Genomic DNA, 4,520 nt, shown 5'->3' with positions numbered 1-4,520 from the left:
CTCCTTGAGCTATCTGATTTTCTTTAATTAATTAACAATCATCTTTTGATGTTCAGAATACCTGCCCCTTGCTGCAAACTTCTGTATAACCTGACTCCTCCCCCTCATCTCCTCAAAAAAGTTCTCAGAGTTACTTGAAATGCTCTCTCCCAGGCCAGAAATCCTAAGATGACCACCAAATAAAATGTAACTCTCAAACCTGACTGTTTTGTCAGGTTAGGAGATATAAATTATATGCAAGATTTTGTATACACACATACTTAAAAACACAATAATTAATTTTAGTGAAGAACTTTCATTTCCGTAAATAAACTATTAAGTCTAAAAAAGGAAATTTCTTTAGCGTAACTCCTTTGGATGATATCTTGTTCTTCAGCAATTAATAAATTGTTCTATTATAGAACTGGCCACAAGCATACTTACCTTGAAGGTGAGAAACAGTTTATATAAATTTTTAACTACTACACTATGGCTTTGGGGTGGTGCATGCAGATGCATGCATGCATGCTAAGTCACTTCAGGCGTGTTCAACTCTGTGCAACCCTACGGACAGCAGCCCACCAGGCTCCACTGTCCACAGGATTCTATAAGCAAGAATACTGGGAGTCCGGCAGCGGCAAAAAAGTATCGTGGCGGCCAAAAAAATGCTCTTGTACCGAGGGGCCCCCGCGGGCCCTGGCGTGCCGGGTAGCGGCGCTGGCCAGGCCGGGCGGTGGCCCGCAGGCCTTTGGGATCCGTTTGAGCACGATGAGCCCTCGCTACCTACAGAGCAACTCCAGCAGCCACAAGCGACCCTTCAGTGCCATCGCGGAGCTGCTAGATAATGCTGTAGATCCAGATGTATCCGCCAGAACGTCTTTATAGATGTTGAGGAGGTCAAGAATAAAACTTGTTTGACCTTTACTGATGATGGCTGTGGGATGACACCTCTTAAACTACACCGAATGCTCAGCTTTGGCTTTACAGATAAAGTCATAAAGAAGAGCCAGTGTCCCATCGGAGTCTTTGGTAATGGTTTCAAGTCAGGCTCCATGTGGCTAGGAAAGGATGCTCTTGTCTTCACCAAGAACGGAGGCACTCTCACTGTTGGACTCCTATCACAGACATACCTGGAATGTGTCCAGGCCCAAGCAGTTATTGTACCAATTGTTCCATTCAACCAGAAGAACAAAAAAATGATTATTACTGAGGATTCTTTGCCCAGCCTAGAAGCCATCTTGAACTATTCAATTTTCAACAGTGAAAATGACCTGCTGTCCCAGTTTGATGCCATCCCAGGCAAAAAAGGCACTCGTGTTCTCATTTGGGACATCCGCAGAAATAAAGATGGAAAGTCTGAGTTGGACTTTGATACAGATCAGTATGATATCCTGGTAACAGACTTTGGCACAGATGAAAAAGAGACTGGTGGCGTTTCCTCTGAGCTGCCAGAAACAGAGTACTCATTACGGGCATTTTGTGGCATTCTATACATGAAGCCATGAGTGAAAATTTTTCTGCGTCAAAAGAAGGTGACTACCCAGATGATTGCCAAGAGCCTGGCCAATATAGGATATGATATATATAAACCTACCTTCACAAATAAGCAGGTGAAAATAACTTTTGGGTTCTCTTGCAAGAATAATAACCAGTTTGGAGTAATGATGTATCATAACAACCACCTCATAAAGTCTTTTGAGAAGGTGGGGTGCCAGGTGAAGCCAACTCATGGAGAAGGTGTGGGAGTAATTGGAGTCATTGAGTGCAATTTCTTAAAACCTGCCTAGAATAAACAAGACTTTGAATACACCAAGGAGTACCGGTTGACAGTAAATGCCCTTGCCCAGAAGCTCAATGGTTATTGGAAGGAAAAGACCTCCCAAGAGAATTTGGAGACCTCAGCCATGGTCAGTCCAATACCGAAGATTCCTGACCAGACATGGGTACAGTGTGATGAGTGTCTGAAATGGAGGAGGCTTCCTGGCAAGGTTGACCCATCCACATTACCTGCTAGATGGTTTTGCTACTATAATTCCCACCCAAAGTACAGGAGGTGCTCTGTTCCAGAGAGAACAAGAACTCATTGATGAAGACCTGTATTTGAGCAGAGCTAAGAAACAAGATCAAACTGTTGAGAAGAAGAAGGTACCAACAGAAAACGAGAGCCACCAGGTATTCACTAATCCGCTGAAGATCCTTTCTATTCAAGATATGGATGACTTGAATAATAAGATGACTGGGTATGAGGGAATTGATAGCCCCGGCCAGCTTTCATCTGTTGGAGGAGAAAGCAGAACAACTTCTCTTCAACTTAAGCCTCTGGATTCCAGTGTTTTTCAGTTCTCCAGCAAGTACAAATGGATCCTAGGTGAGGAACCTGTGGAGAAACGAAGAAGGCTCCAGAATGAGATGACAACACCTCCTCTAGATCATTCCATGCCTGGCCCTTACAGGAGGGTGGAGGCAGCAGTTGCCTACCCAGAAGGGGAGAACAGCCATGAGAAGTCCAGTTCTGAGAGAAGCACACCACCTTACCTTTCCCCAGAATACCCAGAAGCAATCAAGAGTACCAGTGAGAGTAGGGAGGTCTCAGTTCTGGGGCCCAGGACCAACACCAGGGTTCCTTGCTCCCTGAAGAGTTAGATCAAATGCCATGATTGGTGGCAGAGGAGTCTAACAGAGGTAACACACGTGTAAACAAGGAAGAAGTGAGCAAGGGACCTTTTGTAGCTGTTGTCGGTGTTGCAAAAAAATATTAGAGATTCAGGAGCTCCCATTCAGCTGATCCCTTTTAACAGAGAGGAGCTTGCTGAGAGAAGAAAAGCAGCTGAATCCTTGAATCCGGTGCCTTATTCTTCTGTGGCCTCTGCTCCAACTCCTGCTGCAGCTGTTGCAGAGAAAGGAAGAGGCTACAAGGAGAACGGCGGTCGTAATATACCAAAGATGAAGAACCAAAGAGAGCTAGAAGAACTGAAGAGAACCGCAGAAAAATTGGAACGTGTTTTGGCAGAAAGGAATATGTTCCAGCAAAAGGTGGAAGAGCTGGAACAGGAGAGGAATCATTGGCATTCCAAATTCAAGAAAGTCCAACATGAATTGGTGACCTATAGTACCCAGGAGACGGAAGGCTTGTATTGGAGCAAGAAAACACATGGGCTATCGCCAAGCTGAATTCCAGATTCTGAAAGCTGAGCTGGAGAGAACCAAAGAGGAGAAGCAGGAACTAAAACAGAAAACTGGAAGAAATAGAGAGACACCTGGAAGTGCTGCAGAAGACTCAGCTCTCCTACCGGACCCCAGAGGGAGATGACCTAGAAAGGGCTTTGGCAAAGCTTACGCGACTGCGTATCCATGTCAGCTATCTCCTTACTTCTGTCCTCCCTCACTTGGAGCTTCGTGAGATCGGGTTTGACTCAGAACCAGTGCATGGGATCCTGTATACAGTGCTGGAGGCAAATCACATACTGGATTGAGCACCAGATACTCTATATCCCCTTCTCTACCCTCTCCTTTCCTCCCTCCCTCTCACACACTTCTCTCCCTCCCTCCCTCTCTTGCTCGCTCTCTCTCTCTCATCTTATCCCTTACAAGGAGAATCTTTGAGTAATCCTGGTTCTTAATCAGTCTGCTTTTTACACAGTCTTGGTGTAGAAAAAGAGGTTTAATAGACTTGAAGAGTTCCAGGAATAGAAAAGCAGTCGTCACCAAACCAGGTGACCAGAGGGCTTTAACTTTAATGACTCAGATACTTGGCCTGTTTCACATTCTTTCTGATATGATTTGTATTCATTTAACTTAAATCAGTCAGCAAATATTGGGTCCAATGTACCAGGTGTTTGGGGATGAGTGAAGAAGTATAACTCATAGTTTCAGCCTTCAAGGACCTAACATTCTAGTTGGAAACACAAGACCCACACCAAGTTAACTGACTTGTACAAAAGAGTGGAACAAACATGATAGAGAAGTTCTGGAGAAGGAAGGGCAAGGAAGGCATCATGTCAGAAATGGGACCTTAGCTAAGGTTTGTTTAAAGAATAGGCATGACAGCAATGTTAACAGTGGTTGGTCTTTACATGGTAGGACTATGGTTGACATTTTTTTCTTCTTCCTGTCTTCCTACCTTTTTCAAATTTTCTATTATAAACCTGTTATTCTTCTTAAATTGGAAAAAAATAAATCATTTTTAAATGAAAAAAAAAAAAAAAAGAATACTGGAGTGGGTTGCCATTTCTTTCTCCAGCATGCAGGTAAGACTTACCTATTAGATCACTACATGATAAATCTCATACTAAAGAAGTGCAGCTGGAAAAATAATAGCTTTAAATAAAAGTCACTCATCTCCTATTTAGTCTGTTGGTATATGTACAACATTAAAAATGATAAATTAGAAAATGAGTGCTACACTATAGAAAAGGATTTAGTGAAAAATATCAAATCCCATAAAAAACTTAAAACTTCTTAATCCCTCCCTCATGAATAGTTTGGGCAATATGGCAAAGTATTAAAAAATAAGTCTTAAAGTGCTATTTTGAAATAAAATT

The 4,520-nt window shown here is 42.9% G+C and overlaps 1 pseudogene; it reads left to right on the top strand.

Moving 5' to 3' along the window:
* Positions 1 to 644: 644 nt before the first annotated feature.
* LOC136146476 (MORC family CW-type zinc finger protein 4 pseudogene) lies at positions 645 to 4,164 on the top strand (annotated as a pseudogene).
* The last annotated feature ends 356 nt before the right edge of the window (positions 4,165 to 4,520 follow it).

The sequence above is a fragment of the Muntiacus reevesi genome, chromosome 14 (genome assembly GCF_963930625.1).
Source record: "Muntiacus reevesi chromosome 14, mMunRee1.1, whole genome shotgun sequence".
NCBI lineage: Eukaryota > Metazoa > Chordata > Mammalia > Artiodactyla > Cervidae > Muntiacus > Muntiacus reevesi.
This window is presented reverse-complemented; position numbering and strand designations above follow the sequence as displayed.